Source organism: Pholcus phalangioides, unplaced genomic scaffold, assembly GCF_987345545.1.
Source record: "Pholcus phalangioides strain wild (caught in Gottingen) unplaced genomic scaffold, Ppha-v1.0 ptg000001l_1, whole genome shotgun sequence".
NCBI lineage: Eukaryota > Metazoa > Arthropoda > Arachnida > Araneae > Pholcidae > Pholcus > Pholcus phalangioides.
The window spans coordinates 220297-232798 of NW_028301594.1; the positions used below are offsets into that span (position 1 = coordinate 220297).

General features: G+C 40.2%; 1 non-coding gene across 1 annotated transcript; it reads right to left on the bottom strand.

Moving 5' to 3' along the window:
* Positions 1 to 6960: 6960 nt before the first annotated feature.
* On the bottom strand, positions 6961 to 7033 carry TRNAV-AAC (transfer RNA valine (anticodon AAC)). Its single transcript has one exon. It is a non-coding gene; the product is annotated as a tRNA-Val (tRNA).
* Between the last annotated feature and the right edge of the window lie 5469 nt (positions 7034 to 12502).

Consider the following 12502-nt stretch of genomic DNA (forward strand, 5'->3'; position numbering starts at 1 on the left):
TCGTTTTATCAGGTCAGATGTTTCGATTTGTGGTGAATTTGCAAACGGAGCTTGAGATTCAAAATTTGGTGATCATTTCCTATGAATTGAATAGTTGAAGCCACGTCTTGGTTGAATGTTCTGTCATTATGCATCCTATTTTTTTTAGACCGAGGCAGCAATAAGAAATAAAAATGTGTTGTGTGTCACCCTCTGGGCAACACCCTTTTTTCCAGGACAGGCGTATTTACAGGAGTGGGGGGCGTTAGTGGGCGTAAGTGTTGCAAGTTCGGAGAGGCGGAAAATTTGAGGAATTTCGTATAAGGAAAGATTTATCAATAAAATTAGTAGAATTGCCAGCAAAATTTTTATAACACTCCCATACAAAGGCACAGACATGATGAAGGCATTGAGGGGAGGGAGCTGAAAGTTATGGGTCACACCGTGGGACCCAAGCCTATGGTCTATTCTCAGGAGAAGGAGGGGTGCATTGCATTGCATATTAATTAATTATTGGGGGGGGGGGCTCACCCATTGGAGAGGGCGTCCTTGACTACTCATTCCTCCAAATTTGACATAGCCCGCTTTGCCCCCCCCCTCCTCTCACTCCGCTAATATGCCTCTGTGTTCACGTCACTCTTCAACCGTTCACATGCTTTCATACCCTCTAGTTCACATTTTTGTTCCCCTCGCTCGCATACTTTTCGTCACTCTCATACTTGAACTTGTTTTGGTCACTTACATGCCTTCACACTCCCTAGGTTAGTCGTCGAAGGGGGTCTGAATATTTTCGGACGACACAATCGAGTTAAAATTCAAATTAAAGAACAGTTTTGTGAGTAACAGGGAAGTTTTCTTCTTCAAAAGCTCTCCGAGTTTCCTTATTTTTAAGTGTTCCGTGGTGTTTCATCATGCGGAATCTCAAAAAAGCTGTCACGGAATTTCACGCCAGAAATTCCTAAACTTGGTCTGAGGATGCATGTGCACACACCTTCGGCTATATTCCTTTTGATATATTTACAACAGATGGTACTACTACACCAAAAAAAATGAAAAATGATTATTTCCCAACTAAAACAGAACCGCTTTTAATATGTGTGCATTTTTATAACGGTGCTTTTCAACGGAAGGTATTTATTGATTATTAGGCATTTCATAACTTCACCCATTTCGTTTTTTTCTGATTTGAAGAAGAAAGAGATGACCTGATTCTTTAATAAATTCTTTAATATCCCCACTTAATGTATGCACCCGCTAGACAGGGCCCAAGTGACCTTCTCGGGCGCATAGTGGCGCTCCAAGGTAATGGGCTCGGGTATGATAAATAACAGTTACGGCCTAATGCCTCATTTTTCCAAGCGAAAATTCTAGCAATTAATGTGGGCCACATAATTTTAGAGCCCTCTGATTGGCTTTTCCCGGCTTCCCTCCCCCCTTCCAGAGATATATGATTTTATGGCCTGTGTGGGCTATACACATTTTTCAGCCCTTCACACATTCTATTCTTGTTTCTGTGACTACTCATTTTTCTAAAAATCAGCCGCCCTGGACTATAGCCCGCTTAGCCAGTCGCTTAACTTAAACCGTAAATATTCCTCCGTGTCTAAGTTACTATAATACTTGTATTTTGGTCGTTCACATGCTTTCACATCCTTTAGGTCACTGTTTTTGTTCTTCGCTCATCGGATCATTCGATCATTCTTTAGGTCACTCATATGTTTGTTGCACACTCTCTAGGTCAGAAGATTCCAACTTAAACTTCTCGCCAAAATTGGCTATTTTAAGACTTTTTCATTTTGTTGATGGTGAGTAATTCTTCATTCTCAAAAGAGCAAGTTTTTATTCCTATTTGTGAGCAGGGTACTAACTAGGCATTTCCGAATAAAAAACGTGCAAAAATTCATTTGCATGAGGAAAATTTTTTTGTAAATGGATATAAACTAAAAAATAGAAAATATAAATTTGAAAAACATGTTTTTTTTTGCGGGATATTTTTAGCGTATATTTTCTAAGTTACATGCATGGGACGAGAAGAGTGACCGTGTGAGTGATCTAGAGGGTGAAGGACCAGGTCGATGAGCGACCGAAAGAGCGTAGGGCATGTGCAAGCATGTGAGCGATCAAAAAAAGCGCAAGCATGCAAGCGATCGAAACAACTTGCAGGCATGTAAGCGACCAAAACAGTACGCAACCATGTGAGTGACCAGATAAGTGAGTGACCACCAGATAAGTGAGTGACCAAAAGTGTGACTTGACCAAGTCAGTGAACAACCAAAATACAGTAGTTACTAATAAAAAGTGCAAGCATGTGAATCATCATAGGGATGACTTGAATGATGATGGCATAAAAGAATACGACTAAGATCAGTGAGCGAACAAAAGAATGACCTAGGGATTGTGTAAGCATAGGAGTGAAGTGTGTAAGCATAGGAGTGACTTAGAGAGTGAGGAACTACTTCAGTGAATGACCGAAAGAGTGATCAAAAAATGACCAAGAAAGTGTTCAAGCATGGGAGACCAAGAGACAGGAGTCTTAAGACCATACTGGGTCCCGCGCCAAGTGATTTCACTAAGGTCCTACGTGGAAAATTCTTGAAATATTCAACAACTTCTCATTTTTCTATGGCCCTCTTCTCTTGAGGGCTCCGGGCCGTGCACGGCTGAGCCCATGCGTTAAGACGACACTGCCAAGAGAGTGACTCAAAGACATATGAGTATTCACGGGGGCTGGGACTAAGCGGGCTTATAGCCTAGGACGGAAAATTTGAGTAATGAGTGGTTCAGAAAATTCGACTAGAATAGAAGGAGGGCAGCAAAACGATAAATACGCCACTGTGTAAAATCCACAAGTTATTCGCAGTTCCGGAACTGCACTACGTGCCACTTAAGTATTCTGGAACTGTGTTGCGAGCAGGACAGCTACTGGTGTCGGGGAAGGGTGGATCTGGTCGACATCCCCATACAGAAGAATGCCTTCGCACGAAGCTGGTGGCGTGACTGATTATGGCCATCTCACCTATAGACATTGGATATAGCAGGCCGACGCATGTGCCATCTTCACCCTTTTTTTGTAGTAGTGCAATGGCTATAGGTGAGATTACCTTCTTAAGTGACGTCACAAGCTTCGTACGGAGGCCTTCTTCTGTTGGTGGTGTTTGTCTGATGTCCCGGGTGCCAGAGGCGCCGACATGAGGGAAAACATTCAGGAGGGCTGAAAATATCTATTCATCCCGTATATATGGGACTCCAGCCCGTACGCAAGAGGCGTAACGGTGCGTTCCATTGTATATTCATTAATTTGTTTTGGAGGATAAAATTAACCTCCCTTCACAAAATTTATTAGTGGGAGGGGCTTAAATGGCCTCAGCTTCCAGATTCTCGCACCTAATACGGGCGCCGAATCAGAGGGGTACAAATTTCACCTTCAACCTTTCCTTCAACATTACAAAAGGGGTGCCAAAATACGTGCTTGTCCTGGCTGAAAAATCATCTAGTTGGGGCCCTGGTCGCAAGTGACTCAAGTGATCTCTACATATGCCGCGGGCTACTTAAGACATGTGGAAATGCACAGTGGGCTGCTTAAGACGTGTGAAAATGTAGTGTGGGCCGGCTCGCGTGATCTTTAACTGTTCCACGGGTGTGATGTGCAACTGCACCACGGGCCATTTGAGTGTTCTGGAACTGTGTCGCGGGTCTTTCAAGCGACCTAAAAATGCGCTTCGGGTCACTCAAGTGATCTGGAAATTCTCCGCTTAGTCCACTTTTACAGCATTGAGGTCGCAGACCACACATCAGATAACTCTACGGGCCATGTGTGGCCAACGGGTCATGGATTCAGCAGGTATATGCAGGGGTGGGAACTCTGCGCCAATTGCTCCACTCTGCACCAAAATTAACATTTTGCGCCATCCCGTTCCAATATTGTATTTACGTATTTTTCTGCTCCAAACAGCCGAAATAGCGTATTTTGCTTCAGTGTATGCCCGGAATTTCAGAAAGAACGCCAAAAAAATTTTGTTCCTGCTTGCAACGAAACGATTCTTTCCGAGAAGAGCGTGTTTTATATTCCTCTGTACTTCTATCGCCTTATTTAACCTAACGGCCCCTCATCGGACTTTCCATCGCGAAACCCCGATAATATCTGTGATTGTGAAACAGAAGATAGTTTGTAATGGTCTTTCAGCTTTAAAGCGCAAATGTGAGTCAGTTTCCGTTTTCAAAAAAAAGAAAAAAACGTCGCCGCTGAAAGCAGCAGAAATTACTGCAGTTGATCGTCATTACGTCAAATCCTGATGTTTCGTGAAAAAATTTCATTCCGGGAGTAAAAGAGCATTCGGCGGACCGCCGAATTACGAATGCTAATTTCGAAACTAATAAAGAACCGAATAACCAGCGTTAAATCGCTAATGTTGCCAAATAACGAATGTTAAATCGCTAATGTTGCCAAATAACGAATGTTAAATCACCAAAATCGCCAAATAACGAGCGCTAAGTAAAAGAGCATGTCCGCCGAATTACAAATGCTAATTTCGAAACTAATGAAGAACCGAATAACCAGTGTTAAATCGCCAATGTTGCCAAATAACGAGTGTTAAATCGCCAATGTTGCCAAATAACGAGTGTTAAATCACCAATATCGCCAAATAACGAGCGCTAAGTAAAAGAGCATGTCCGCCGAATTACGAATGCTAATTTCGAAACTAATAAAGAATCGAATAACCACAGCGTTAAATCGCCAATGTTGCCAAATAACGAGTGTTAAATCACCAATGTTGCCAAATAACGAGTGTTAAATCACCAATATTGCCAAATAACGAGCGCCAAGTCTCCAATCCCGCTAAATAACGAGTGCTGAATCGCCAAACATCGTGTTGATTCTTCCGAAATTCTCTCCCATTTTGCAACAATTTCTTTCCGAGTTTAAAAAAACTGAAAACAGAAAATTTTTAGCCCATTTGAACAGCTGCTGTTCCAGGCAGCAGCAAATAGTGTGTGCCCTCAGTAAGCAAAAATCATCTTAAATAGACTGGTGTGAAAAATGTTACGACAGCCTCTCTTTCAAACACGGTGCCAAAAGCCTGAAACACCAAAAACAAAACAAAAGATGTTTAATAACAACAGACAGTGCAGGTGTTTTATTTTGAAGAGAGGTGGGGAGTTAACGAAAATATTCTTGTAAGTTAATTTCGCTCCAGTTTATAAATATCTGCTCCAAAACTGCATCGAATCCCATATTTTACTGCTCCGAATCCTGAATTTTGCTGCTCCAAAACTGCTCCTTTTCTTTTCACGTACCCCGGGTTGGGAACCGCTGCTGTAGAAGGTGTTGGCTTGGATGAGAAAACAACTATTTCATTGTTTTCCCGTATAAAATATTATTAAGCAAAGGAGGTACATGCAGGCCCGTGGCCAGAAATTTCATTTCGGGGGGGGGGGGGGACCAAAGCGATAGAACAATAGATTTGGCCATCTTTTCCCCCTTTCTTTGGTCATTTTCTCACATTTCGGGGAAGGAAACAACATCCCCCAAGTCTCCGCCTCCGCAACGGCCTGGGGTACACGCAAGGTTTCTAGAATATATACCCTAGGGCAGTGGTTCCCCTCGGCATATGGCTCCTAGGGCATATGGCCCCCTAGTGGTACTGGGAGCAACAGGCCTACAACGATTAATTATTCAATCATTACACTTCAGTCATAGTTAGAAAAACTGGTGGCAGATGGCAGTACTACACATAACAAGCATTACACAGAAACAAACTTCACGTCAGCTTTCACTACACGTACACACACATTCCCGCATGTACCAATTCGTTAGAGGTTCCGCAGAGGAATATGGACGAGGTACATGTGTGGTTTAGTAGTAGTGGCACTGGGATACTTCAAGGGGGCCACGGAAGAAAATTTAGAAAGGGGCCATGACAAATGGTTTGGAGGGCCGCAGAGAGCTGAGAAGAAAAATTAAAGTGTGAAGAAATAATTATATGCTTTTATATTAGTGACTATACCCTTACAGAACCCACCAAAACCAGGGCCGTCTTAGGGCATGGACCCACCCGGGCCTCACCGCTTATATTTTGCAGCAGGTTCCTAGAGGATGGAGTTTTTCGCAGACCCCCTCCTCTATATTAAATTTTAGTGTGGAAAAAACAAAAAAATGAAAAAAACCATATCAGGCCCCGGGCTGCAGCTCTGTCAGTCCCACTCTTGTGAGGGATCATGCCCGGGGGTCTCATGTCCATAAGTGACCCCACCTTATGATATTTTGTATAGTACAATAAATTTTGAAAATATGTAGGCTATTTATTTCCGGCTAAGTATGGGACCAACCATAGCATCACTTTGCCTACGGGGCGCATGATGTTGAGACGGCCTTGAATAGAACTCGGATTAGCGGGCAGCTCAATAAATTCTAGGCCAGCGGTCTGGAGGCCAATGTTATTTGTAAAATTTTCATTCAGTATAAATTCACTGAACAATTCAATACGTATAAAGGATCTTGCTTCTAGATGAGGGTTGAAGACTCTGGGTAAGACGGGGGGGGGGGGGGGGGGGGTGCCCACGAGAAAAAAAAAATGTTTCGAAGGGGGCCACGGGCAAAAAAGGGTTAAGAAACGCAGAAACGCTGCCCTAGGGTACATGGCCTTCATTTTCTTCCTATTATTGGCACGGGGGGTCCGTGGACTTCATCTTACTGGCACAAATTGTTCGTGGAACAGAAAACGTTACACGAACCCCTGGTCAAACCCCTTCCAGAGAAAACATTGAAAAAGAAGTCATCACACACACAAAATATTTTTTAATAATTTATAAATTTTAACTGATGTAAAAACGGTTGGGGTTCTGAGAAGTTCCTTAAAAAAAAACCCTAAATAGAAAAACTCATTCTCAAATTGGCTCCTTGTGGGGAGTGGATCCCACGTTGGGAAACACCGGTTTAAAATGTGAGAAGTGCGAAAGTAGAATGAAAAAAAAATATTCCGCTGTTCCTGCCAGGGCTCGAACCTGGGACCTTCCGCGTGTTAGGCGGATGTGATAACCACTACACCACAAGAACATGCTTATATTAACGGTAAGTTTATATAAATAACAAAATTTTATCGTTAATAGGACAAAGAGAGAATGTCAAGTACACAATATTGTCAGTAATTATATCCACAGTAATCGACAATATAACTTATAATTTGCTGATTATCCAGAGAAGAAATACGACATCCTCCCATACTGCTCTAAAAAGGAAAATAATATTTACCCGACAGGACAAAGAAATTTGACAGGATTTTTTAGTGCTGCCATCTGTACTAAGATTTAGCAACTACAATTTTTCTGTTTTAATTATTAATCGCGTGGATTTCCAACGAAAATTTTTCATTCGCTCGGCGCACAACCACGGCCCCAGGAACGAATCTAGAGTTGGGAGGGACGATTTATATTGTGCGAGTTCGTTGGATCGTCCCGTATTTTACGGGGCACATCAGTTTTTTTGTGTTATATTTAGTTCTTCGGGTGGGTGACGTCGGAGCAGGGGGTGCTCTCGAGCACCTGTTGTACTTTGCGTCAGGCCTCAGAGCACCACAGAATTAATTCAAAAATCAAAGTCCCCGACCATAAAAACTAGAGTCAAGAGCAATCACAGGCATGGCCCCCACAAGGACAGGGTTCTAGCTCTGGGGCATGGCCCCCCACATCCTGGAGCGGGGCCCCTTCTGGAGTTAATTTATAGCGTGAAAAAACAAAAAATTATGAGAACTGTTCCGGAGCCCTGTCAGCCCTCCTTCGTGGAACCATGCTCTGGGACCGGGACAATTCTCAGTTTCCGCACTATAAATTAACTATGGATTTGCCCGTGAAAAGTGGGACCGGGATCATGCCCACAGGTCTGAAACATTGCCGGAGCCCTTGGGCGAATGCACGCCTGCATTGCCCTACATCCTGGAGCAGTCCCCCAAACTTTCCATAGTGAATTTATCGCACGAAAAAAACAAAAAATAACTGCCCCGAGCTAGAGCCCTTTCAGCTCCACCCTTGTGAGGGAGTAAGCGCTACCTTTAGGGATGTGTAGGACTGAGACTTTATTTGTATACGCGCGTTTGTTTTTTCTCTTTCTTGTTTTTTTTCAATTATTAATTCACTTCAGAGGGGGCGTATCAAAGATTCCAGCCTTGGGGACCGGCTGCTGGATATGGGGGGGGGGGCGCATAGCAGGACCGCAACTAGAAGCTTGGTCAATCGGGGCAAACATGCATTTTGGCACTCGCTTATGATGTTAAAGGCTGAAATTTGCGCCCGGTCCGGTACCCGAGACACCAGACCAGCTTGCTTTCCCTCTCCCAAGTTGCGGCCCTGGGGATGTACGATTGGTGCGGTATCACCTGGTCCCACACACACGTAAGATTATTGGAGACTATCACCAATATTCTGAAATTAATTTCATTAATTTTTAAAACTCTTTCATTTCTAGAATTATTTCTATCACTAATTCTGAATTTTTCATTTCACTGGTTGTGAATTTTCATTAATTTCGAATTAATTCTTTCAGTTTACTGAATTTTCATTAAAATAATTGAAAGAAATAATTCCATAAAAATCATGAACTCTAAAATTTTCATTCGCTTTCCGGAATTTTTTTTCTTTTTTCGGGAAAAATTTTTTCTATAGCAAAAATATATTTATATAAGGCCTATATTAAGCCTATGCAGAAAAAAAATTATGAAAATTAAATTTTTAAAGAAATTACAGCTCTGTCCATTGAGATTGACACTGGGTCGCAATGGTTGCAAAACTCCCGTTTCTGATTTTCAAAGTCTAAAATGATGTATCTTGAAATGCAGATTCAAAAATAGTCATGCCCCTGAATGCAATTTACTCATGGCCAACATGTAAGTACCCTCTTGGACATGGGCTGGGAGCCTCTAAAGAATTCTCATAACACTTGTAAGAGAATTATAAGGGAAGGGATTAATTGGAGACATTGGATTGCTCAGCGAGGGGGTTGGGGCCCACGATGATAAAAGACACTAAAAATGAAAAGTTATGCAAAAATTAAAAAAAAAAATTATGCATTTAAAAAGGTGCCAAATTTTTTCTTTTTAAATTCATGAAAATTATGTGAGAAAATATGCACTTAAAAATACTGAAATATTGATAAAATAAAAATATCTCAAAATTCTTCCAATATTTAAAAGGCCATGTATAAGATCTCTGAAAAATATACATTTCACAAAATATACAAGTAAAATGAGAAAAAAAAATGCATTTATAAAATGCTGAAATTTCCTTAAAAATAAAAACTGCACAAAAGGTGGGGGGGGGGGGAAAGAATAAACCTATCAAAAGCATGAAATGTGGTCTAACCTACGAGAAAAAAAAATGCAGTACAACTAAAAAAAAATATGCACAACAAATGAAGGAGACACCCATTTAGAAGTGCAAAAATATTTGCATTTAAAAATGCCTGAAAATAAACAACTCAATAGTGGAAATATTTTCTTGAAAAAATTGAAGAAATTCAAAGACTAAAAATAATCTTGAAAACACTGGTACAACGCAATAGATATGAAAAAAAAATGCTAATTATATGCACTTATTCTAAAATTTTGATTTCATGCATTTATATGCACTAACTATAAAAAGTGCTAAAGTATGCAATTGCATGTGTACTTATGCATTTGCGTGTAATCCAGGCTCTAGTCATCCCTTTCTAACATGACAATATCTGATGCATCAGATTCAGTTATCCAAGGTGGGGCCAATAGCCATTAGCACATTTTGTAATTTATCTAAAATCAACCAGCTTACGAGAGGGCAGTGAAATAAACATAATGCTAGATTCGTTTTTTCTTCTGGAAAACGAAAAAGGTCCTGATTTCACGTATAGATTAAATTTTACACTATACCATTTATAATGGGTTAAATGGAGTTGGCAACATATTTTCAAAAAATGGGTCCACACTAGGATCCTCAAAGTAAAATATGCTGAAAACTGCAAATGTGTCACTGAACAATCTCTGGAAAAATTTTAACACTGGGTATTAACACGAATCTGGCTATTTTCCCTAAAACTTATAAATTTTATACTTACTGTTATTAATAATTAGTATATATTATTATTATTATTACTACCACGGCTGGACAAATCCCATGTGCCAGGTCACCATGGCAAATTTATAAACGTGGTTGAACTAAATTTCTTAATTGGTGGCAAAAGGTGACACAAAAGTTTTTCTGATTTCACTAAGCTACATCTTTCAACATGGGAAAAAGTAAAAGAAAACATTATTTAAGACCGTTTTTTCTGAGCAAAATATCATGCTTGGCTCCTAAGAAATTGGGCTGGTGACTAAATACTTTTTCGATTTGTCAAGCCCTGATTACTACTTCATGCTTTACTTATGTAAAGTGGTATAAAGATGTTTCAACATTTGTGTAAAACGATAATTCTCGTTTCCGGACGACAACTCTCATTTTTAAAAAACAAGAATTTGTTTCATAATGCGAATGTTTAAGTGTGGGAAAACACCATTGTGGGGACTTTTTACCACTACTAACCTTTGTAGGTCTATTTTCTTGACCCTTTACAAAATTCTGGATCTGAAAAACGAACCCTCCACAAAATACAAGTTAATGGAACCATAATTTGGTATTTCTATTGTGTTTAATTAAATAGTTTATTTTTTGCATGCCAAAAAATTACTTATTTTTCACAAAATTGATAACCTCAATTCTATAATTCTTTTCACAAAAGTGAGGGAAATTTTCACAAAAACATGACCCTATAAAAATGTCTCGGCAGACCCCTGGTGATATGCAATATCATGTTGAACATCTGCCTGCGTTCTGAGGTGAAAATTCCAGCAGAAAGCAGGCAGATGTTCAACATGATATTGCATATCACCAGGGGTCTGCCGAGACATTTTTATTATAAGGTTCAAGTTTATTCAAGGTTTATTAAAAATTCATGACAAGCAATTCGTTGACAAAGTGATGTAGTGAGTAAGTGAATGATCAAGCGAGTCGGAGTGAGTAAAAGGATGAGAGTAAATAAGTCAACTCTTACGGTCACTCGCTCACTAGTTTTTTGGTAGCTCATTCACTAACTCATTTTGTCACCATTACTCCCACATTAGGAGCTGGAATCTTTGGTGGTCCCCCAATCCAGACTTCTCATGGGCCCTTCTATAGTAAATTTATAGCATGAGAAACAAACTGATGGTTATTTTCTCGGGGGCAAGTTTTCTCGCGGACAGAATTCTTTGCATTGTCTCGCTATGAGCGGGACAATGCAAAAAATTCTGTCTTTGGAGGCTAGGATTAATAATGTATTATCACCTTATAATGAAAACCTCTTATCAATTTTTTTTCGAAAATGGCTTTTGACTGAGTTTTAGATTAAGAACATAATATCTCACCTGTTACAGCTTTTGAAAAAAAAATCTGCTCTCTATAGAGGAAAAAAATAAAGAACCCCATCTGTGTGCTATTCAATGGGATGTCCCACATCCCCTTTTTTCGCTATTCCCGTAAAGTTGAGAATTTTTTATGTACAGTTTTTCATTATAAGGTAAAATTCATCAATTTACTAATGGGAAAATTCGGACAATTTGTCATCAGTATGCGAGTGACAAACATAGCCCCCACAAGGATAGGGCTGACAAGGCTAAAGCGCTGGGGCCCCCGAGAAAATAACCATCAGTTTGTTTCTCATGCTATAAATTTACTATAGAAGGGCACATGAGAAGTCTGGATTGGGGGACCACCAAAGATCCCAGCTCCTAATGTGGGAGTAATGGTGACAAAATGAGTTAGTGAATGAGCTACCAAAAACTAGTGAGCGAGTGGCTGTAAGAGTTGACTTATTTACTCTCATCCTTTTACTCACTCCGACTCGCTTGATCATTCACTTACTCACTACATCACTTTGTCAATGAATTGCTTGTCATGAATTTTCCAAGCTGTCAATTGATGGCGATGAATCTTCCCGCATAAGCACGAATCTTCTATACAACAGCATCCTAACTCAATGGTTCTCAACATTGGACCGTATGGCCCCCTTGCAATCATGGGATATTCTAAGGGGAGCCACAGTGAAAATCGGATGAAAGGGGAGCCATGACATGTGGTGAAAGGAAGGGGGGGGGTCACAGAGAGCTGTAAGGAAATACAGCTTTCAAGTGAAATAACATGCAGGAAAAAATGTGACTACAGTCGGCCCCCTGTATTTGTGGATTTCATATTAATTTTTGTATTCACCGTCTTTCCTAGTCTTTTTGGAAGATTTCACTGTTGAGGTAATAGTTCTCATAAAATGGCACAAAATATAAGGTATACGTGTTAAGTAAGCATTTAAAAAATCTCTCATGAAGATTTTTCCAGTGCTTCTGAAAATATTTATGCAAAAGATTGTTGTTTAAATATTTCTAAAAGTGAAAAACCTGCAAGAAAAATTCAAAATATTAACAAAGGTTAGCTTCATTGCTGGGGGTCTCCATTATTATAGCATCGATGAGTGTGTACACAGTCATATCTA